We start from the raw sequence: 26,610 nt of genomic DNA on the forward strand, positions 1-26,610 counted from the left end.
CAAACACAAATTGCAGCCACATGACCAGCACTGGCCTATCAGGCACTGAGCCACAAGTGACATCACAACCACAAACTCCACCCACATCACCAGCACTGGCCTATCAGGCACTCAGCCACAAGTGACATCACAAACACAAACTCTATCCACATGACTACCACTGGCCTATCAGGCACTGAGCCACAAGTGACATCACAAACACAAACTGCAGCCATGTGACCAGCACTGGCCTATCAGGCACTGAGCCACAAGTGACATCACAAACACAAACTGCAGCCACATCACCAGCACTGGCCTATCAGGCACTGAGCCACAAGTGACATCACAAACACAAACTGCAGCCACAGGACCAGCAATATCCTATCAGGCACTGAGCCACAAGTGACATCACAAACAAAAACTGCACCCACAGGACCAGCACTGCCCTATCAGGCACTGAGCCACAAGTGACATCACAAACACAAACTGCACCCACATGACCAGCCCTGGCCTATCAGGCACTGAGCCACAAGTGACCTCACAGCCACAAACTGCAGCCACATCACCAGCACTGGCCTATCAGGCACTGAGCCACAAGTGACATCACAAACACAAACTCCACCCACATCACCAGCACTGGCCTATCAGGCACTGAGCCACAAGTGACCTCACAACCACAAAATGAACCCACGTGACCAGCACTGGCCTATCAGGCACTCAGCCACAAGTGACCTCACAACCACAAACTGCACCCACAGGACCAGCAATGTCCCATCAGGCACTGAGCCACAAGTGACCTCACAGCCACAAACTGCACCCACATGACCAGCTCTGGCCTATCAGGCACTGAGCCACAAGTGACATCACAACCACAAACTGCACCCACATGAACAGAATTGGCTTATCAGGCACTGAGCCACAAGTGACATCACAACCACAAACTGCAGCCACATCACCAGCACTGGCCTATCAGGCACTGAGCCACAAGTGACATCACAACCACAAACAACAGCCATTTGAGCAGCACGGGCCTATCAGGCACTGAGCCAGAAGAGACATCACAAACACAAACTCCACCCACATGACCAGCACTGGCCTATCAGGCACTGAGCCACAAGTGACATCACAACCATAGACTCCACCCACATCACCAGCACTGGCCTATCAGGCACTGAGCCACAAGTGACATCACAAACACAAGCTGCACCCACGTGACCAACACTGGCCTATCAGGCACTGAGCCACAAGTGACATCACAACCACAAACTCTATCCACATGACCAGCACTGGCCTATCAGGCACTGATCCGCAAATGACATCACAACAACAAACTGCACCCACGTGACCAGCACTGGCCTATCAGGCACTGAGCCACAAGTGACATCACAACCACAAACTCTATCCACATGACCAGCACCGGCCTATCAGGCACTGAGCCACAAGTGACATCACAAACACAAACTCCACCCACATCACCAGCACTGGCCTATCAGGCACTGAGCCACAAGTGACATCACAACCACAGACTGCACCCATGTGACCAGTACTGGCCTATCAGGCACTCAGCCACAAGTGACATCACAAACACAAACTGCAGCCACATAACCAGCACTGGCCTATCAGGCACTCAGCCACAACTGACATCACAACCACAAACTGCACCCACATGACCAGCACTGGCCTATCAGGCACTGAGCCACAAGTGACATCACAACCACAAACTGCACCCACATCACCAGCACTGGCCTATCAGGCACTGAGCCACAAGTGACATCACAAACACAAACTCCACCCACATGACCAGCACTGGCCTATCAGGCACTGAGCCACAAGTGACATCACAACAACAAACTGCAACCACGTGACCAGCACTGGCCTATCAGGCACTGAGCCACAAGTGACATCACAACCACTAACTCTATCCACATGACCAGCACTGGCCAATCAGGCACTGAGCCACAAGTGACATCACAAACACAAACTGGAGCCATGTGACCAACACTGGCCTATAAGGCACTGAGCCACAAGTGACCTGACAACCACAAAGTGCACCCACGTGACCAGCACTGGCCTATCAGGCACTGAGCCACAAGTGACATCACAAACACAAACTGCAGCCATGTGACAAGCACTGGCCTATCAGGCACTGAGCCACAAGTGACATCACAACCACAAACTGCAGCCACATCACCAGCACTGGCCTATCAGGCACTCAGCCACAACTGACATCACAAACACAATCTCCACCCACATGACCAGCACTGGCCTATCAGGCACTGAGCCACAAGTGACATCACAAACACAAACTGCAGCCATGTGACAAGCACTGGCCTATCAGGCACTGAGCCACAAGTGACATCACAACCACAAACTGCAGCCACATCACCAGCACTGGCCTATCAGGCACTCAGCCACAACTGACATCACAAACACAATCTCCACCCACATGACCAGCACTGGCCTATCAGGCACTGAGCCACAAGTGACATCACAAACACAGACTGCACCCATGTGACCAGTACTGGCCTATCAGGCCCTGAGCCACAAGTGACATCACAACCACAAACTGCAGCCACATCACCAGCACTGGCCTATCAGGCACTCAGCCACAAGTGACATCACAAACACAAACTGCAGCCATGTGACCAGCACTGGCCTATCAGGCTCTGAGCCACAAGTGACATCACAATCACAAACTGCACCCACATGACCAGCACTGGCCTATCAGGCACTGAGCCACAAGTGACATCACAAACAAAAACTGCACCCACGTGACCAACACTGGCCTATCAGGCACTGAGCCACAAGTGACATCACAACCACAAACTGCACCCACATGACCAGCACTGGCCTATCAGGCACTGAGCCAGAAGAGACATCACAACCACAAACTCCACCCACATCACCAGCACTGGTCTATCAGGCACTCAGCCACAAGTGACATCACAACCACAAACTGCAGCCACATGACCAGCACTGGCCTATCAGGCACTGAGCCACAAGTGACATCACAACCACAAACTCCACCCACATCACCAGCACTGGCCTATCAGGCACTGATCCGCAAATGACATCACAACAACAAACTGCACCCACGTGACCAGCACTGGCCTATCAGGCACTCAGCCACAAGTGACATCACAACCACAAACTCTATCCACATGACCAACACTGGCCTATCAGGCCCTGTGCCACAAGTGACATCACAAACACAAACTGCAGCCATGTGACCAGCACTGGCCTATCAGGCCCTGAGGCACAAGTGACATCACAACCACAAACTGCACCCACATGACCAGCACTGGCCTATCAGGCACTGAGCCACAAGTGAAATCACAATCACAAACTGCACCCACATGAACAGCACTGGCCTATCAGGCACTCAGCCACAAGTGACATCACAAACACAAACTCCACCCACGTGACCAGCACTGGCCTATCAGGCACTGATCCGCAAATGACATCACAACAACAAACTGCACCCACGTGACCAGCACTGGCCTATCAGGCACTGAGCCACAAGTGACATCACAAACACAAACTCCACCCACATCACCAGCACTGGCCTATCAGGCACTGAGCCACAAGTGACATCATAAACACAAACTCCACCCATATCACCAGCACTGGCCTATCAGGCACTGAGCCACAAGTGACATCAAAACCACAAACTGCACACACAGGACCAGCACTGGCCTATCAGGCACTGAGCCACAAGTGACATCACAAACACAAACTGCAGCCACATGACCAGCACTGGCCTATCAGGCACTGAGCCACAAGTGACATCACAACCACAAACTGCACCCACATGAACAGCTTTGGCCTATCAGGCACTGAGCCACAAGTGACCTCACAACCACAAACTGCACCCACATGACCAGCACTGGCCTATCAGGCACTCAGCCACAAGTGACATCACAAATATAAACTGCAGCCACATGACCAGCACTGGCCTATCAGGCACTGAGCCACAAGTGACATCACAAACACAAACTGCAGCCATGTGACCAACACTGGCCTATCAGGCCCTGAGCCACAAGTGACATCACAACCACAAACTCCACCCACATGACCAGCACTGGCCTATCAGGCACTGAGCCACAAGTGACATCACAAACACAAACTGCAGCCATGTGACCAACACTGGCCTATCAGGCCCTGAGCCACAAGTGACCTGACAATCACAAACTGCACCCACATGACCAGCACTGGCCTATCAGGCACTGAGCCACAAGTGACATCACAAACACAAACTGCACCCACATCACCAGCACTGGCCTATCAGGCACTGAGCCACAAGTGACATCACAAACACAAACTGCACACACATCACCAGCACTGGCCTATCAGGCACTGATCAACAAATGACATCAGAACCACAAACTGCAGCCATGTGACCAACACTGGCCTATCAGGCACTGAGCCACAAGTGACCTCACAATCACAAACTGCACCCACAGGACCAACACTGGCCTATCAGGCACTGAGCCACAAGTGACATCACAAACACAAACTGCACCCACATGACCAGCACTGGCCTATCAGGCACTGAGCCACAAGTGACATCACAAGCACAAACTGCAGCCACATCACCAGCACTGGCCTATCAGGCACTGAGCCACAAGTGACATCACAAGCACAAACTGCAGCCACATCACCAGCACTGGCCTATCAGGCACTGAGCCACAAGTGACATCACAAACACAAACTGCACCCACGTGACCAACACTGGCCTATCAGGCACTGAGCCACAAGTGACATCACAAACACAAACTGCACACACATCACCAGCACTGGCCTATCAGGCACTGAGCCACAAGTGACATCACAAACACAAACTGCAGCCATGTGACCAGCACTGGCCTATCAGGCACTCAGCCACAAGTGACCTCACAACCACAAACTCCACCCACATCACCAGCACTGGCCTATCAGGCACTGAGCCACAAGTGACATCACAAACACAAACTGCAGCCACATCACCAGCACTGGCCTATCAGGCACTGAGCCACAAGTGACATCACAAACAAACCTGCACACACATCACCAGCACTGGCCTATCAGGCACTGAGCCACAAGTGACAACACAAACACAAATTGCAGCCACATGACCAGCACTGGCCTATCAGGCACTGAGCCACAAGTGACATCACAACCACAAACTCCACCCACATCACCAGCACTGGCCTATCAGGCACTCAGCCACAAGTGACATCACAAACACAAACTCTATCCACATGACTACCACTGGCCTATCAGGCACTGAGCCACAAGTGACATCACAAACACAAACTGCAGCCATGTGACCAGCACTGGCCTATCAGGCACTGAGCCACAAGTGACATCACAAACACAAACTGCAGCCACATCACCAGCACTGGCCTATCAGGCACTGAGCCACAAGTGACATCACAAACACAAACTGCAGCCACAGGACCAGCAATATCCTATCAGGCACTGAGCCACAAGTGACATCACAAACAAAAACTGCACCCACAGGACCAGCACTGCCCTATCAGGCACTGAGCCACAAGTGACATCACAAACACAAACTCCACCCACATGACCAGCCCTGGCCTATCAGGCACTGAGCCACAAGTGACCTCACAGCCACAAACTGCAGCCACATCACCAGCACTGGCCTATCAGGCACTGAGCCACAAGTGACATCACAAACACAAACTCCACCCACATCACCAGCACTGGCCTATCAGGCACTGAGCCACAAGTGACCTCACAACCACAAAATGAACCCACGTGACCAGCACTGGCCTATCAGGCACTCAGCCACAAGTGACCTCACAACCACAAACTGCACCCACAGGACCAGCAATGTCCCATCAGGCACTGAGCCACAAGTGACCTCACAGCCACAAACTGCACCCACATGACCAGCTCTGGCCTATCAGGCACTGAGCCACAAGTGACATCACAACCACAAACTGCACCCACATGAACAGAATTGGCTTATCAGGCACTGAGCCACAAGTGACATCACAACCACAAACTGCAGCCACATCACCAGCACTGGCCTATCAGGCACTGAGCCACAAGTGACATCACAACCACAAACAACAGCCATTTGAGCAGCACGGGCCTATCAGGCACTGAGCCAGAAGAGACATCACAAACACAAACTCCACCCACATGACCAGCACTGGCCTATCAGGCACTGAGCCACAAGTGACATCACAACCATAGACTCCACCCACATCACCAGCACTGGCCTATCAGGCACTGAGCCACAAGTGACATCACAAACACAAGCTGCACCCACGTGACCAACACTGGCCTATCAGGCACTGAGCCACAAGTGACATCACAACCACAAACTCTATCCACATGACCAGCACTGGCCTATCAGGCACTGATCCGCAAATGACATCACAACAACAAACTGCACCCACGTGACCAGCACTGGCCTATCAGGCACTGAGCCACAAGTGACATCACAACCACAAACTCTATCCACATGACCAGCACCGGCCTATCAGGCACTGAGCCACAAGTGACATCACAAACACAAACTCCACCCACATCACCAGCACTGGCCTATCAGGCACTGAGCCACAAGTGACATCACAACCACAGACTGCACCCATGTGACCAGTACTGGCCTATCAGGCACTCAGCCACAAGTGACATCACAAACACAAACTGCAGCCACATAACCAGCACTGGCCTATCAGGCACTCAGCCACAACTGACATCACAACCACAAACTGCACCCACATGACCAGCACTGGCCTATCAGGCACTGAGCCACAAGTGACATCACAACCACAAACTGCACCCACATCACCAGCACTGGCCTATCAGGCACTGAGCCACAAGTGACATCACAAACACAAACTCCACCCACATGACCAGCACTGGCCTATCAGGCACTGAGCCACAAGTGACATCACAACAACAAACTGCAACCACGTGACCAGCACTGGCCTATCAGGCACTGAGCCACAAGTGACATCACAACCACTAACTCTATCCACATGACCAGCACTGGCCTATCAGGCACTCAGCCACAAGTGACATCACAATCACAAACTGCACACACATGACCAGCACTGGCCTATCAGGCACTGAGCCACAAGTGACATCACAAACACAAACTCCACCCACGTGACCAGCACTGGCCTATCAGGCACTGATCCGCAAATGACATCACAACAACAAACTGCACCCACGTGACAAGCACTGGCCAATCAGGCACTGAGCCACAAGTGACATCACAAACACAAACTGGAGCCATGTGACCAACACTGGCCTATAAGGCACTGAGCCACAAGTGACCTGACAACCACAAAGTGCACCCACGTGACCAGCACTGGCCTATCAGGCACTGAGCCACAAGTGACATCACAAACACAAACTGCAGCCATGTGACAAGCACTGGCCTATCAGGCACTGAGCCACAAGTGACATCACAACCACAAACTGCAGCCACATCACCAGCACTGGCCTATCAGGCACTCAGCCACAACTGACATCACAAACACAATCTCCACCCACATGACCAGCACTGGCCTATCAGGCACTGAGCCACAAGTGACATCACAAACACAAACTGCAGCCATGTGACAAGCACTGGCCTATCAGGCACTGAGCCACAAGTGACATCACAACCACAAACTGCAGCCACATCACCAGCACTGGCCTATCAGGCACTCAGCCACAACTGACATCACAAACACAATCTCCACCCACATGACCAGCACTGGCCTATCAGGCTCTGAGCCACAAGTGACATCACAATCACAAACTGCACCCACATGACCAGCACTGGCCTATCAGGCACTGAGCCACAAGTGACATCACAAACAAAAACTGCACCCACGTGACCAACACTGGCCTATCAGGCACTGAGCCACAAGTGACATCACAACCACAAACTGCACCCACATGACCAGCACTGGCCTATCAGGCACTGAGCCAGAAGAGACATCACAACCACAAACTCCACCCACATCACCAGCACTGGTCTATCAGGCACTCAGCCACAAGTGACATCACAACCACAAACTGCAGCCACATGACCAGCACTGGCCTATCAGGCACTGAGCCACAAGTGACATCACAACCACAAACTCCACCCACATCACCAGCACTGGCCTATCAGGCACTGATCCGCAAATGACATCACAACAACAAACTGCACCCACGTGACCAGCACTGGCCTATCAGGCACTCAGCCACAAGTGACATCACAACCACAAACTCTATCCACATGACCAACACTGGCCTATCAGGCCCTGTGCCACAAGTGACATCACAAACACAAACTGCAGCCATGTGACCAGCACTGGCCTATCAGGCCCTGAGGCACAAGTGACATCACAACCACAAACTGCACCCACATGACCAGCACTGGCCTATCAGGCACTGAGCCACAAGTGAAATCACAATCACAAACTGCACCCACATGAACAGCACTGGCCTATCAGGCACTCAGCCACAAGTGACATCACAAACACAAACTCCACCCACGTGACCAGCACTGGCCTATCAGGCACTGATCCGCAAATGACATCACAACAACAAACTGCACCCACGTGACCAGCACTGGCCTATCAGGCACTGAGCCACAAGTGACATCACAAACACAAACTCCACCCACATCACCAGCACTGGCCTATCAGGCACTGAGCCACAAGTGACATCATAAACACAAACTCCACCCATATCACCAGCACTGGCCTATCAGGCACTGAGCCACAAGTGACATCAAAACCACAAACTGCACACACAGGACCAGCACTGGCCTATCAGGCACTGAGCCACAAGTGACATCACAAACACAAACTGCAGCCACATGACCAGCACTGGCCTATCAGGCACTGAGCCACAAGTGACATCACAACCACAAACTGCACCCACATGAACAGCTTTGGCCTATCAGGCACTGAGCCACAAGTGACCTCACAACCACAAACTGCACCCACATGACCAGCACTGGCCTATCAGGCACTCAGCCACAAGTGACATCACAAATATAAACTGCAGCCACATGACCAGCACTGGCCTATCAGGCACTGAGCCACAAGTGACATCACAAACACAAACTGCAGCCATGTGACCAACACTGGCCTATCAGGCCCTGAGCCACAAGTGACATCACAACCACAAACTCCACCCACATGACCAGCACTGGCCTATCAGGCACTGAGCCACAAGTGACATCACAAACACAAACTGCAGCCATGTGACCAACACTGGCCTATCAGGCCCTGAGCCACAAGTGACCTGACAATCACAAACTGCACCCACATGACCAGCACTGGCCTATCAGGCACTGAGCCACAAGTGACATCACAAACACAAACTGCACCCACATCACCAGCACTGGCCTATCAGGCACTGAGCCACAAGTGACATCACAAACACAAACTGCACACACATCACCAGCACTGGCCTATCAGGCACTGATCAACAAATGACATCAGAACCACAAACTGCAGCCATGTGACCAACACTGGCCTATCAGGCACTGAGCCACAAGTGACCTCACAATCACAAACTGCACCCACAGGACCAACACTGGCCTATCAGGCACTGAGCCACAAGTGACATCACAAACACAAACTGCACCCACATGACCAGCACTGGCCTATCAGGCACTGAGCCACAAGTGACATCACAAGCACAAACTGCAGCCACATCACCAGCACTGGCCTATCAGGCACTGAGCCACAAGTGACATCACAAGCACAAACTGCAGCCACATCACCAGCACTGGCCTATCAGGCACTGAGCCACAAGTGACATCACAAACACAAACTGCACCCACGTGACCAACACTGGCCTATCAGGCACTGAGCCACAAGTGACATCACAAACACAAACTGCACACACATCACCAGCACTGGCCTATCAGGCACTGAGCCACAAGTGACATCACAAACACAAACTGCAGCCATGTGACCAGCACTGGCCTATCAGGCACTCAGCCACAAGTGACCTCACAACCACAAACTCCACCCACATCACCAGCACTGGCCTATCAGGCACTGAGCCACAAGTGACATCACAAACACAAACTGCAGCCACATCACCAGCACTGGCCTATCAGGCACTGAGCCACAAGTGACATCACAAACAAACCTGCACACACATCACCAGCACTGGCCTATCAGGCACTGAGCCACAAGTGACAACACAAACACAAATTGCAGCCACATGACCAGCACTGGCCTATCAGGCACTGAGCCACAAGTGACATCACAACCACAAACTCCACCCACATCACCAGCACTGGCCTATCAGGCACTCAGCCACAAGTGACATCACAAACACAAACTCTATCCACATGACTACCACTGGCCTATCAGGCACTGAGCCACAAGTGACATCACAAACACAAACTGCAGCCATGTGACCAGCACTGGCCTATCAGGCACTGAGCCACAAGTGACATCACAAACACAAACTGCAGCCACATCACCAGCACTGGCCTATCAGGCACTGAGCCACAAGTGACATCACAAACACAAACTGCAGCCACAGGACCAGCAATATCCTATCAGGCACTGAGCCACAAGTGACATCACAAACAAAAACTGCACCCACAGGACCAGCACTGCCCTATCAGGCACTGAGCCACAAGTGACATCACAAACACAAACTCCACCCACATGACCAGCCCTGGCCTATCAGGCACTGAGCCACAAGTGACCTCACAGCCACAAACTGCAGCCACATCACCAGCACTGGCCTATCAGGCACTGAGCCACAAGTGACATCACAAACACAAACTCCACCCACATCACCAGCACTGGCCTATCAGGCACTGAGCCACAAGTGACCTCACAACCACAAAATGAACCCACGTGACCAGCACTGGCCTATCAGGCATTCAGCCACAAGTGACCTCACAACCACAAACTGCACCCACAGGACCAGCAATGTCCCATCAGGCACTGAGCCACAAGTGACCTCACAGCCACAAACTGCACCCACATGACCAGCTCTGGCCTATCAGGCACTGAGCCACAAGTGACATCACAACCACAAACTGCACCCACATGAACAGAATTGGCTTATCAGGCACTGAGCCACAAGTGACATCACAACCACAAACTGCAGCCACATCACCAGCACTGGCCTATCAGGCACTGAGCCACAAGTGACATCACAACCACAAACAACAGCCATTTGAGCAGCACGGGCCTATCAGGCACTGAGCCAGAAGAGACATCACAAACACAAACTCCACCCACATGACCAGCACTGGCCTATCAGGCACTGAGCCACAAGTGACATCACAACCATAGACTCCACCCACATCACCAGCACTGGCCTATCAGGCACTGAGCCACAAGTGACATCACAAACACAAGCTGCACCCACGTGACCAACACTGGCCTATCAGGCACTGAGCCACAAGTGACATCACAACCACAAACTCTATCCACATGACCAGCACTGGCCTATCAGGCACTGATCCGCAAATGACATCACAACAACAAACTGCACCCACGTGACCAGCACTGGCCTATCAGGCACTGAGCCACAAGTGACATCACAACCACAAACTCTATCCACATGACCAGCACCGGCCTATCAGGCACTGAGCCACAAGTGACATCACAAACACAAACTCCACCCACATCACCAGCACTGGCCTATCAGGCACTGAGCCACAAGTGACATCACAACCACAGACTGCACCCATGTGACCAGTACTGGCCTATCAGGCACTCAGCCACAAGTGACATCACAAACACAAACTGCAGCCACATAACCAGCACTGGCCTATCAGGCACTCAGCCACAACTGACATCACAACCACAAACTGCACCCACATGACCAGCACTGGCCTATCAGGCACTGAGCCACAAGTGACATCACAACCACAAACTGCACCCACATCACCAGCACTGGCCTATCAGGCACTGAGCCACAAGTGACATCACAAACACAAACTCCACCCACATGACCAGCACTGGCCTATCAGGCACTGAGCCACAAGTGACATCACAACAACAAACTGCAACCACGTGACCAGCACTGGCCTATCAGGCACTGAGCCACAAGTGACATCACAACCACTAACTCTATCCACATGACCAGCACTGGCCTATCAGGCACTCAGCCACAAGTGACATCACAATCACAAACTGCACACACATGACCAGCACTGGCCTATCAGGCACTGAGCCACAAGTGACATCACAAACACAAACTCCACCCACGTGACCAGCACTGGCCTATCAGGCACTGATCCGCAAATGACATCACAACAACAAACTGCACCCACGTGACAAGCACTGGCCAATCAGGCACTGAGCCACAAGTGACATCACAAACACAAACTGGAGCCATGTGACCAACACTGGCCTATAAGGCACTGAGCCACAAGTGACCTGACAACCACAAAGTGCACCCACGTGACCAGCACTGGCCTATCAGGCACTGAGCCACAAGTGACATCACAAACACAAACTGCAGCCATGTGACAAGCACTGGCCTATCAGGCACTGAGCCACAAGTGACATCACAACCACAAACTGCAGCCACATCACCAGCACTGGCCTATCAGGCACTCAGCCACAACTGACATCACAAACACAATCTCCACCCACATGACCAGCACTGGCCTATCAGGCACTGAGCCACAAGTGACATCACAAACACAAACTGCAGCCATGTGACAAGCACTGGCCTATCAGGCACTGAGCCACAAGTGACATCACAACCACAAACTGCAGCCACATCACCAGCACTGGCCTATCAGGCACTCAGCCACAACTGACATCACAAACACAATCTCCACCCACATGACCAGCACTGGCCTATCAGGCTCTGAGCCACAAGTGACATCACAATCACAAACTGCACCCACATGACCAGCACTGGCCTATCAGGCACTGAGCCACAAGTGACATCACAAACAAAAACTGCACCCACGTGACCAACACTGGCCTATCAGGCACTGAGCCACAAGTGACATCACAACCACAAACTGCACCCACATGACCAGCACTGGCCTATCAGGCACTGAGCCAGAAGAGACATCACAACCACAAACTCCACCCACATCACCAGCACTGGTCTATCAGGCACTCAGCCACAAGTGACATCACAACCACAAACTGCAGCCACATGACCAGCACTGGCCTATCAGGCACTGAGCCACAAGTGACATCACAACCACAAACTCCACCCACATCACCAGCACTGGCCTATCAGGCACTGATCCGCAAATGACATCACAACAACAAACTGCACCCACGTGACCAGCACTGGCCTATCAGGCACTCAGCCACAAGTGACATCACAACCACAAACTCTATCCACATGACCAACACTGGCCTATCAGGCCCTGTGCCACAAGTGACATCACAACCACAAACTGCACCCAAAGGACCAGCACTGGCCTATCAGGCACTGAGCCACAAGTGACATCACAACCACAAACTGCACCCACATGACCAGCACTGGCCTATCAGGCACTGAGCCACAAGTGAAATCACAATCACAAACTGCACCCACATGAACAGCACTGGCCTATCAGGCACTCAGCCACAAGTGACATCACAAACACAAACTCCACCCACGTGACCAGCACTGGCCTATCAGGCACTGATCCGCAAATGACATCACAACAACAAACTGCACCCACGTGACCAGCACTGGCCTATCAGGCACTGAGCCACAAGTGACATCACAAACACAAACTCCACCCACATCACCAGCACTGGCCTATCAGGCACTGAGCCACAAGTGACATCATAAACACAAACTCCACCCATATCACCAGCACTGGCCTATCAGGCACTGAGCCACAAGTGACATCAAAACCACAAACTGCACACACAGGACCAGCACTGGCCTATCAGGCACTGAGCCACAAGTGACATCACAAACACAAACTGCAGCCACATCACCAGCACTGGCCTATCAGGCACTCAGCCACAAGTGACATCACAACCACAAACTGCACCCACATGAACAGCTTTGGCCTATCAGGCACTGAGCCACAAGTGACCTCACAACCACAAACTGCACCCACATGACCAGCACTGGCCTATCAGGCACTCAGCCACAAGTGACATCACAACCACAAACTGCACCCACATGACCAGCACTGGCCTATCAGGCACTGAGCCAGAAGAGACATCACAACCACAAACTCCACCCACATCACCAGCACTGGTCTATCAGGCACTCAGCCACAAGTGACATCACAACCACAAACTGCAGCCACATGACCAGCACTGGCCTATCAGGCACTGAGCCACAAGTGACATCACAACCACAAACTCCACCCACATCACCAGCACTGGCCTATCAGGCACTGATCCGCAAATGACATCACAACAACAAACTGCACCCACGTGACCAGCACTGGCCTATCAGGCACTCAGCCACAAGTGACATCACAACCACAAACTCTATCCACATGACCAACACTGGCCTATCAGGCCCTGTGCCACAAGTGACATCACAACCACAAACTGCACCCAAAGGACCAGCACTGGCCTATCAGGCACTGAGCCACAAGTGACATCACAACCACAAACTGCACCCACATGACCAGCACTGGCCTATCAGGCACTGAGCCACAAGTGAAATCACAATCACAAACTGCACCCACATGAACAGCACTGGCCTATCAGGCACTCAGCCACAAGTGACATCACAAACACAAACTCCACCCACGTGACCAGCACTGGCCTATCAGGCACTGATCCGCAAATGACATCACAACAACAAACTGCACCCACGTGACCAGCACTGGCCTATCAGGCACTGAGCCACAAGTGACATCACAAACACAAACTCCACCCACATCACCAGCACTGGCCTATCAGGCACTGAGCCACAAGTGACATCATAAACACAAACTCCACCCATATCACCAGCACTGGCCTATCAGGCACTGAGCCACAAGTGACATCAAAACCACAAACTGCACACACAGGACCAGCACTGGCCTATCAGGCACTGAGCCACAAGTGACATCACAAACACAAACTGCAGCCACATGACCAGCACTGGCCTATCAGGCACTGAGCCACAAGTGACATCACAACCACAAACTGCACCCACATGAACAGCTTTGGCCTATCAGGCACTGAGCCACAAGTGACCTCACAACCACAAACTGCACCCACATGACCAGCACTGGCCTATCAGGCACTCAGCCACAAGTGACATCACAAATATAAACTGCAGCCACATGACCAGCACTGGCCTATCAGGCACTGAGCCACAAGTGACATCACAAACACAAACTGCAGCCATGTGACCAACACTGGCCTATCAGGCCCTGAGCCACAAGTGACATCACAACCACAAACTGCACCCACATGACCAGCACTGGCCTATCAGGCACTGAGCCACAAGTGACATCACAACCACAAACTCCACCCACATGACCAGCACTGGCCTATCAGGCACTGAGCCACAAGTGACATCACAAACACAAACTGCAGCCATGTGACCAACACTGGCCTATCAGGCCCTGAGCCACAAGTGACCTGACAATCACAAACTGCACCCACATGACCAGCACTGGCCTATCAGGCACTGAGCCACAAGTGACATCACAAACACAAACTGCACCCACATCACCAGCACTGGCCTATCAGGCACTGAGCCACAAGTGACATCACAAACACAAACTGCACACACATCACCAGCACTGGCCTATCAGGCACTGATCAACAAATGACATCAGAACCACAAACTGCAGCCATGTGACCAACACTGGCCTATCAGGCACTGAGCCACAAGTGACCTCACAATCACAAACTGCACCCACAGGACCAACACTGGCCTATCAGGCACTGAGCCACAAGTGACATCACAAACACAATCTCCACCCACATGACCAGCACTGGCCTATCAGGCACTGAGCCACAAGTGACATCACAACCACAAACTGCACCCACATGACCAGCACTGGCCTATCAGGCACTGAGCCACAAGTGACATCACAACCACAAACTCCACCCACATCACCAGCACTGGCCTATCAGGCACTGAGCCACAAGTGACATCACAACCACAAACTGCACCCACATCACCAGCACTGGCCTATCAGGCACTGAGCCACAAGTGACATCACAAACACAAACTGCACACACATCACCAGCACTGGCCTATCAGGCACTGATCCGCAAATGACATCACAACAACAAACTGCACCCACGTGACAAGCACTGGCCTATCAGGCACTGAGCCACAAGTGACATCACAACCACAAACTGCACCCACATGAACAGCACTGGCCTATCAGGCCCTGAGCCACAAGTGACATCACAAACACAAACTGGAGCCATGTGACCAACACTGGCCTATAAGGCACTGAGCCACAAGTGACCTGACAACCACAAAGTGCACCCACGTGACCAGCACTGGCCTATCAGGCACTGAGCCACAAGTGACATCACAACCACAAACTGCAGCCATGTGACCAACACTGGCCTATCAGGCCCTGTGCCACAAGTGACATCACAACCACAAACTGCAGCCATGTGACCAGCACTGGCCTATCAGGCACTGAGCCACAAGTGACATCACAACCACAAACTCCACCCACATCACCAGCACTGGCCTATCAGGCACTGAGCCACAAGTGAAATCACAATCACAAACTGCACCCACATGAACAGCACTGGCCTATCAGGCACTCAGCCACAAGTGACATCACAAACACAAACTCCACCCACGTGACCAGCACTGGCCTATCAGGCACTCAGCCACAAGTGACATCACAACCACAAACTGCACCCACGTGACCAGCACTGGCCTATCAGGCACTGAGCCACAAGTGACATCACAAACACAAACTCCACCCACATCACCAGCACTGGCCTATCAGGCACTGAGCCACAAGTGACATCACAACCACAAAATGAACCCACAGGACCAGCACTGCCCTATCAGGCACTCAGCCACAAGTGACATCACAACCACAAACTGCACCCACATCACCAGCACTGGCCTATCAGGCCCTGAGCCACAAGTGACCTGACAATCACAAACTGCACCCACATGACCAGCACTGGCCTATCAGGCACTCAGCCACAAGTGACATCACAAACACAAACTGCAGCCATGTGACCAACACTGGCCTATCAGGCACTCAGCCACAAGTGACATCACAAACACAAACTGCACCCACATGACCAGCACTGGCCTATCAGGCACTGAGCCACAAGTGACATCACAACCACAAACTCCACCCACATCACCAGCACTGGTCTATCAGGCACTCAGCCACAAGTGACATCACAACCACAAACTGCACCCACATGACCAGCACTGGCCTATCAGGCACTGAGCCACAAGTGACATCACAACCACAAACTCCACCCACATCACCAGCACTGGCCTATCAGGCACTCAGCCACAAGTGACATCACAACCACAAACTGCACACACAGGACCAGCACTGGCCTATCAGGCACTGAGCCACAAGTGACATCACAACCACAAACTGCACCCACATCACCAGCACTGGCCTATCAGGCACTGAGCCACAAGTGACATCACAAACACAAACTGCACACACATCACCAGCACTGGCCTATCAGGCACTGAGCCACAAGTGACATCACAAACACAAACTGCAGCCACATGACCAGCAATGGCCTATCAGGCACTGAGCCACAAGTGACATCACAAACACACACTGCAGCCATGTGACCAACACTGGCCTATCAGGCCCTGTGCCACAAGTGACATCACAAACACAAACTGCACCCACATGACCAGCACTGGCCTATCAGGCACTGAGCCACAAGTGACATCACAACCACAAACTCCACCCACATCACCAGCACTGGCCTATCAGGCACTGAGCCACAAGTGACATCACAAACACAAACTCCACCCACGTGACCAGCACTGGCCTATCAGGCACTGATCCGCAAATGACATCACAACAACAAACTGCACCCACGTGACCAGCACTGGCCTATCAGGCACTGAGGCACAAGTGACATCACAACCACAAACTGCAGCCACATCACCAGCACTGGCCTATCAGGCACTGAGCCACAAGTGACCTCACAACCACAAAATGAACCCACGTGACCAGCACTGGCCTATCAGGCACTCAGCCACAAGTGACATCACAACCACAAACTGCAGCCACATCACCAGCACTGGCCTATCAGGCACTGAGCCACAAGTGACATCACAAACACAAACAACAGCCATTTGAGCAGCACTGGCCTATCAGGCACTGAGCCACAAGTGACATCACAACCACAAACTCCACCCACAGGACCAGCACTGGCCTATCAGGCACTCAGCCACAAGTGACATCAAAACCACAAACTGCACACACAGGACCAGCATTGGCCTATCAGGCACTGAGCCACAAGTGACATCACAACCACAAACTCCACCCACATGACCAGCACTGGCCTATCAGGCACTGAGCCACAAGTGACATCACAACCACAAACTGCACCCACATGACCAGCACTGGCCTATCAGGCACTGAGCCACAAGTGACATCAAAACCACAAACTGCACACACAGGACCAGCACTGGCCTATCAGGCACTGAGCCACAAGTGACATCACAAACACAAACTGCAGCCATGTGACCAACACTATCCTATCAGGCCCTGAGCCACAAGTGACCTGACAATCACAAACTGCACCCACATGACCAGCACTGGCCTATCAGGCACTGAGCCACAAGTGACATCACAACCACAAACTGCACCCACATCACCAGCACTGGCCTATCAGGCACTGAGCCACAAGTGACATCACAAACACAAACTGCAGCCACATCACCAGCACTGGCCTATCAGGCACTCAGCCACAGGTGACATCACAAACACAAACTCTATCCACATGACCAGCACTGGCCTATCAGGCACTGATCCGCAAATGACATCACAACAACAAACTGCACCCACGTGAGCAGCACTGGTCTATCAGGCACTGAGCCACAAGTGACATCACAAACACAAACTCCACCCACGTGACCAGCACTGGCCTATCAGGCACTGATCCGCAAATGACATCACAACAACAAACTGCACCCACATCACCAGCACTGGCCTATCAGGCTCTGAGCCACAAGTGACATCACAAACACAAACTCCACCCACATCACCAGCACTGGCCTATCAGGCACTGAGCCACAAATGACATCATAAACACAAACTCCACCCACATCACCAGCACTGGCCTATCAGGCACTGAGCCACAAGTGACATCACAACCACAAACTGCACCCACATCACCAGCACTGGCCTATCAGGCACTGAGCCACAAGTGACATCACAAACACAAACTGCACACACAGGACCAGCACTGGCCTATCAGGCACTGAGCCACAAGTGACATCACAACCACAAACTGCAGCCATGTGACCAGCACTGGCCTATCAGGCACTGAGCCACAAGTGACATCACAACCACAAACTGCACCCACATGACCAGCACTGGCCTATCAGGCACTGAGCCACAAGTGACATCACAACCACAAACTGCACCCACATGACCAGCACTGGCCTATCAGGCACTGAGCCACAAGTAACATCACAACCACAAACTGCACCCACATGAACAGCACTGGCGCATGAGGCACTGAGCCACAAGTGACATCACAACCACAAACTGCACCCACATGACCAGCACTGGCCTATCAGGCACTGAGCCACAAGTGACATCACAAACACAAACTGCAGCCATGTGACCAACACTGGCCTATCAGGCACTGAGCCACAAGTGACATCACAAACACAAACTGCACCCACATGACCAGCACTGGCCTATCAGGCACTGAGCCACAAGTGACATCACAAACACAAACTGCACCCACATGACCAGCACTGGCCTATCAGGCACTGAGCCACAAGTGACATCACAAACACAAACTCCACCCACGTCACCAGCACTGGCCTATCAGGCACTGAGCCACAAGTGACCTCACAGCCACAAACTGCACCCACATGACCAGCACTGGCCTATCAGGCACTGAGCCACAAGTGACATCACAACCACAATCTGCAGCCACAGGACCAGCACTGGCCTATCAGGCACTGAGCCACAAGTGACATAACAAACACAAACTGCAGCCACGTGACTAGCACTGGTCTACCAGGCACTGAGCCAGAAGAGACATCACAACCACAAACTCCACCCACACGACCAGCAGTGGCCTATCAGGCACTGAGCCACAAGTGACCTCACAACCACAAACTGCAGCCACAGGACCAGCAATGTCCCATCAGGCACTGAGCCACAAGTGACATCACAAACACAAACTCCACCCACATCACCAGCACTGGCCTATCAGGCACTGAGCCACAAGTGACATCACAAACACAAACTGCAGCCATGTGACCATCACTGGCCTATCAGGCACTGAGCCACAAGTGACATCACAAACACAAACTGCACCCACATGAACAGCACTGGCCTATCAGGCACTGAGCCACAAGTGACATCACAAACACAAACTGCAGCCACATGAAAATCACTGGTCTACCAGGCACTGAGCCACAAGCGACATCACAACCACAAAATGAACACACGTGACCAGCACTGGCCTATCAGGCACTCAGCCACAAGTGACCTCACAAACACAAACTGCAGCCACAGGACCAGCACTGGCCTATCAGGCACTGAGCCACAAGTGACATCACAACCACAATCTGCAGCCACAGGACCAGCAATATCCTATCAGGCACTCAGCCACAAGTGACATCACAAACACAAACTGCAGCCACATGACTAGCACTGGTCTACCTGGCACTGAGCCAGAAGAGACATCACAACCACAAACTCCACCCACATGACCAGCAGTGGCCTATCAGGCACTCAGCCACAAGTGACATCACAACCACAAACTGCAGCCACAGGACCAGCAATATCCTATCAGGCACTCAGCCACAAGTGACATCACAAACACAAACTCTATCCACATGACCAGCACTGGCCTATCAGGCACTCAGCCACAAGTGACATCATAAACACAAACTCCACCCACATCACCAGCACTGGCCTATCAGGCACTGAGCCACAAGTGACATCACAACCACAAACTGCAGCCATGTGACCAGCACTGGCCTATCAGGCACTGAGCCACAAGTGACATCACAAACACAAACTGCAGCCATGTGACCAACACTGGCCTATCAGGCACTCAGCCACAAGTGACATCACAAACACAAACTGCAGCCATGTGACCAACACTGGCCTATCAGGCACTCAGCCACAAGTGACATCACAAACACAAACTGCACCCACGTGACCAGCACTGGCCTATCAGGCACTGAGCCACAAGTGACATCACAAGCACAAACTCCACCCACACGACCAGCAGTGGCCTATCAGGCACTGAGCCACAAGTGACATCACAACCACAAACTGCAGCCACAGGACCAGCAATGTCCCATCAGGCACTGAGCCACAAGTGACATCACAAACACAAACTCCACCCACATGACCAGCACTGGCCTATCAGGCTCTGAGCCACAAGTGACATCACAACCACAAACTCCACCCACATGAACAGCACTGGCCTATCAGGCACTGAGCCACAAGTGACATCACAAACACAAACTCCACCCACGTGACCAGCAGTGGCCTATCAGGCACTGATCCGCAAATGACATCACAACAACAAACTGCACCCACATCACCAGCACTGGCCTATCAGGCTCTGAGCCACAAGTGACATCACAAACACAAACTCCACCCACATCACCAGCACTGGCCTATCAGGCACTGAGCCACAAGTGACATCATAAACACAAACTCCACCCACATCACCAGCACTGGCCTATCAGGCACTGAGCCACAAGTGACATCACAACCACAAACTGCACCCACATGACCAGCACTGGCCTATCAGGCACTGAGCCACAAGTGACATCACAAACACAAACTCCACCCACGTGACCAGCACTCGCCTTTCAGGCACTGATTCGCAAATGACATCACAACAACAAACTGCACCCACGTGACCAGCACTGGCCTATCAGGCACTGAGCCACAAGTGACATCACAATCACAAACTGCACCCACATGAACAGCACTGGCCTATCAGGCACTGAGCCACAAGTGACATCACAAACACAAACTCCACCCACGTGACCAGCACTGGCCTATCAGGCACTGATCCGCAAATGACATCACAACAACAAACTGCACGCACGTGACCAGCACTGGCCAATCAGGCACTGAGCCACAAGTGACATCACAAACACAAACTCCACCCACATCACCAGCACTGGTCTATCAGGCACTGAGCCACAAGTGACATCAAAACCACAAACTGCACACACAGGACCAGCACTGGCCTATCAGGCACTGAGCCACAAGTGACATCACAAACACAAACTGCAGCCATGTGACCAACACTGGCCTATCAGGCACTGAGCCACAAGTGACATCACAAACACAAACTCCACCCACATCACCAGCACTGGCCTATCAGGCCCTGAGCCACAAGTGACATCACAAACACAAACTCCACCCACGTGACCAGCAGTGGCCTATCAGGCACTGAGCCGAAAATGACATCACAACAACAAATGGACCCACATCACCAGCACTGGCCTATCAGGCACTGAGCCACAAGTGACATCACAAACACAAACTCCACCCACATCACCAGCACTGGCCTATCAGGCACTGAGCCACAAGTGACATCATAAACACAAACTGCACCCACATCACCAGCACTGGCCTATCAGGCACTGAGCCACAAGTGACATCACAAACACAAACTGCACACACAGGACCAGCACTGGCCTATCAGGCACTGAGCCACAAGTGACATCACAACCACAAACTGCAGCCATGTGACCAGCACTGGCCTATCAGGCACTGAGCCACAAGTGACATCACAACCACAAACTCCACCCACATGAACAGCACTGGCGTATGAGGCACTGAGCCACAAGTGACATCACAACCACAAACTGCACCCACATGACCAGCACTGGCCTATCAGGCACTGAGCCACAAGTGACATCACAAACACAAACTGCAGCCACGTGACTAGCACTGGTCTACCAGGCACTGAGCCAGAAGAGACATCACAACCACAAACTCCACCCACACGACCAGCAGTGGCCTATCAGGCACTGAGCCACAAGTGACCTCACAACCACAAACTGCAGCCACAGGACCAGCAATGTCCCATCAGGCACTGAGCCACAAGTGACATCACAAACACAAACTCCACCCACATGACCAGCACTGGCCTATCAGGCACTGAGCCACAAGTGACATCACAAACACAAACTGCAGCCATGTGACCAGCACTGGCCTATCAGGCACTGAGCCACAAGTGACATCACAAACACAAACTGCACCCACATGAACAGCACTGGCCTATCAGGCACTGAGCCACAAGTGACATCACAACCACAAACTGCAGCCATGTGACCAACACTGGCCTATCAGGCACTGAGCCACAAGTGACATCACAACCACAAACTGCACCCACATCACCAGCACTGGCCTATCAGGCTCTGAGCCACAAGTGACATCACAAACACAAACTGAACACACAGGACCAGCACTGGCCTATCAGGCTCTGAGCCACAAGTGACATCACAACCACAAACTGCAGCCATGTGACCAACACTGGCCTATCATGCACTGAGCCACAAGTGACCTCACAGCCACAAAATGAACCCACATGAACAGCACTGGCCTATCAGGCACTGAGCCACAAGTGACATCACAAACACAAACTCCACCCACATCACCAGCACTGGCCTATCAGGCACTGAGTCACAAGTGACATCATAAACACAAACTCCACCCACATCATCAGCACTGGCCTATCAGGCACTCAGCCACAAGTGACATCACAAACACAAACTGCACCCACATGACCAGCACTGGCCTATCAGGCACTGAGCCACAAGTAACATCACAAACACAAACTGCACCCACATGACCAGCACTGGCCTATCAGGCACTGAGCCACAAGTGACATCACAAACACAAACTCTATCCACATGACCAGCACTGGCCTATCAGGCACTGAGCCACAAGTGACATCACAAACACAAACTGCAGCCATGTGACCAACACTGGCCTATCAGGCACTGAGCCACAAGTGACATCACAACCACAAACTGCACCCACATCACCAGCACTGGCCTATCAGGCACTGAGCCACAAGTGACATCACAAACACAAACTGCACCCACATGACCAGCAGTGGCCTATCAGGCACTGAGCCACAAGCGACATCACAACCACAAAATGAACCCACGTGACCAGCACTGGCCTATCAGGCACTCAGCCACAAGTGACCTCACAAACACAAACTGCAGCCACAGGACCAGCAATATCCTATCAGGCACTCAGCCACAAGTGACATCACAAACACAAACTGCAGCCACGTGACTAGCACTGGTCTACCAGGTACTGAGCCAGAAGAGACATCACAACCACAAACTGCACCCACATGAACAGCATTGGCCTATCAGGCACTGAGCCACAAGTGACATCACAACCACAAACTGCACACACAGGACCAGCAATATCCTATCAGGCACTGAGCCACAAGTGACATCACAAACACAAACTGCAGCCACATCACCAGCACTGGCCTATCAGGCACTGAGCCACAAGTGACCTCACAACCACAAACTGCAGCCACAGGACCAGCAATGTCCCATCAGGCACTGAGCCACAAGTGACATCACAAACACAAACTCCACCCACATCACCAGCACTGGCCTATCAGGCCCTGAGCCACAAGTGACATCACAAACACAAACTGCACCCACATGAACAGCATTGGCCTATCAGGCACTGAGCCACAAGTGACATCACAACCTCAAACTGCACCCACGTGACAAGCACTGCCCTATCAGGCACTGAGCCACAAGTGACATCATAAACACAAACTCCACCCACATCACCAGCACTGGCCTATCAGGCACTGAGCCACAAGTGACATCACAACCACAAACTGCACACACAGGACCAGCACTGGCCTATCAGGCACTGAGCCACAAGTGACATCACAACCACAAACTCCACCCACATCACCAGCACTGGCCTATCAGGCACTGAGCCACAAGTGACCTCACAGCCACAAAATGAACCCACATGACCAGCACTGGCCTATCAGGCACTGAGCCACAAGTGACATCACAAACACAAACTGCAGCCACATGAAAATCACTGGTCTACCAGGCACTGAGCCACAAGTGACATCACAACCACAAACTCCACCCACATGACCAGCAGTGGCCTATCAGGCACTGAGCCACAAGCGACATCACAACCACAAAATGAACCCACGTGACCAGCACTGGCCTATCAGGCACTGAGCCACAAGTGACATCACAAACACAAACTCCACCCACATCACCAGCACTGGCCTATCAGGCACTGAGCCACAAGTGACATCAAAACCACAAACTGCACACACAGGACCAGCACTGGCCTATCAGGCACTGAGCCACAAGTGACATCACAACCACAAACTGCAGCCACATCACCAGCACTGGCCTATCAGGCACTCAGCCACAAGTGACATCACAACCACAAACTGCAGCCACATCACCAGCACTGGCCTATCAGGCACTGAGCCACAAGTGACATCAAAACCACAAACTGCACACACAGGACCAGCACTGGCCTATCAGGCACTGAGCCACAAGTGACATCAAAACCACAATCTGCACACACAGGACCAGCACTGGCCTATCAGGCACTGAGCCACAAGTGACATCACAAACACAAACTGCACCCACATGAAAATCACTGGTCTACCAGGCACTGAGCCACAAGTGACATCACAAACACAAACTCCACCCACATCACCAGCACTGGCCTATCAGGCACTGAGCCACAAGTGACATCACAACCACAAACTGCACCCACAGGACCAGCACTGGCCTATCAGGCACTGAGCCACAAGTGACATCACAAACACAAACTGCACACACAGGACCAGCACTGGCCTATCAGGCACTGAGCCACAAGTGACATCACAAACACAAACTGCAGCCATGTGACCAACACTGGCCTATCAGGCCCTGAGACACAAGTGACATCACAAACACAAACTCCACCCACATCACCAGCACTGGCCTATCAGGCACTGAGCCACAAGTGACATCACAAACACAAACTGCACCCACGTGACCAGCACTGGCCTATCAGGCACTGAGCCACAAGTGACATCACAAACACAAACTCCACCCACATCACCAGCACTGGCCTATCAGGCACTGAGCCACAAGTCACACAAAACCACAAACTGCACACACAGGACCAGCACTGGCCTATCAGGCACTGAGCCACAAGTGACATCACAACCACAAACTGCAGCCATGTGACCAACACTGGCCTATCAGGCTCTGAGCCACAAGTGACCTGACAACCACAAACTGCACCCACATGACCAGCACTGGCCTATCAGGCACTGAGCCACAAGCGACATCACAACCACAAACTGCAGCCACATCACCAGCACTGGCCTATCAGGCACTGAGCCACAAGTGACATCACAACCACAAATTGCAGCCACATGACCAGCACTGGCCTATCAGGCACTGAGCCACAAGTGACATCACAAACACAAACTGCAGCCACATGAAAATCACTGGTCTACCAGGCACTGAGCCACAAGTGACATCACAACCACAAACTCCACCCACAGGACAAGC

Source organism: Apteryx mantelli, chromosome 8 (genome assembly GCF_036417845.1).
Source record: "Apteryx mantelli isolate bAptMan1 chromosome 8, bAptMan1.hap1, whole genome shotgun sequence".
NCBI lineage: Eukaryota > Metazoa > Chordata > Aves > Apterygiformes > Apterygidae > Apteryx > Apteryx mantelli.